This window comes from Manacus vitellinus, unplaced genomic scaffold (assembly GCF_001715985.3).
Source record: "Manacus vitellinus isolate BGI_N305 unplaced genomic scaffold, ASM171598v3 scaffold_43_pilon, whole genome shotgun sequence".
In the NCBI taxonomy this organism is placed as follows: domain Eukaryota; kingdom Metazoa; phylum Chordata; class Aves; order Passeriformes; family Pipridae; genus Manacus; species Manacus vitellinus.
This window is the reverse complement of record NW_021940560.1, coordinates 1,960,973-1,961,825: the sequence shown is the minus strand read 5'-3', so window position 1 is coordinate 1,961,825 and position 853 is coordinate 1,960,973. Positions and strand designations below refer to the sequence as shown.

Sequence of the window (853 nt, the reverse complement as noted above, 5' to 3'; positions counted from 1 at the left end):
TAGTGTTTAGTTGCATTATATTTATATTTATAATATTATATATTCTATTTAAAATGGTTATAATTTATTATTACATGTTATAATGGTGATGCATTCAATGTTATATTCATAAGTGTTGAATTTGCTTTCAGCTACATATATATCAAGTAACATGTATAAAATAGCATTATGTAAAGTATATTTTATATCATATATATATTTATTTGTATTTATCTTACATATGTAATTATTTATTTTTATTTTTWTTTTTTTATTTATATTTTATATTTTTAAAATATTTATTTATATTTTTTTAATAGTGCACAGGTCTGATGGCCAATATCTGCATTCCCTCCCTGGGATGCAGGTCCCACAGGCTGCTGCCACACCAGATATCGCCTTGTTTGATCCTCTTTCCTCATTTTCCCTTTTTATCTGCTCTGTGAGTGATGCAAATAATTCTTGGGCAAAGCCCCGTGCGTGGCAGGGATGAGGCAATGATGTCATTTGCTTCCCAGTGAGATTCCCTGAAGGATACAGCTGCCTTTCCATGCCAGTGCCAGGATTTGCACAAGGGTGAGTCAAACCAACCCCGTGGAGTGTTGGGAAGCCTGGGATCTGCCTGGGTTTCTTCCTTTGCTCTTTTGTCACCTGGCATGTGAAGGGAGGGCAATTCCTGCCCAGCCCAGGAGTTGGAAAGAAAATAGAAGTGTAAGATCTTAAAATGGATGTTTGGTGGGAATAAAGCAGGGTGATTCCATCCTGGGTTTTGTACCACCAGGGAATGTCACCAACTTCCTTTTTATTGTAGAATCCCAACTGGTTTGGGTTGGAAGGGACCTTAAATCTCATCTCATTCCAACCCCAGGGACAC

General features: G+C 37.0%; 1 long non-coding RNA gene across 1 annotated transcript in view; it reads left to right on the top strand.

Moving 5' to 3' along the window:
- The first annotated feature begins 420 nt into the window (after window positions 1-420).
- Window positions 421-853, top strand: part of LOC108640778 — a 2,144-nt gene continuing 1,711 nt past the window's right edge. Inside the window, exon 1 of the long non-coding RNA XR_001921469.2 lies at window positions 421-555. This is a non-coding gene — a long non-coding RNA (uncharacterized LOC108640778). The remainder of the gene's footprint in view (window positions 556-853) is intronic.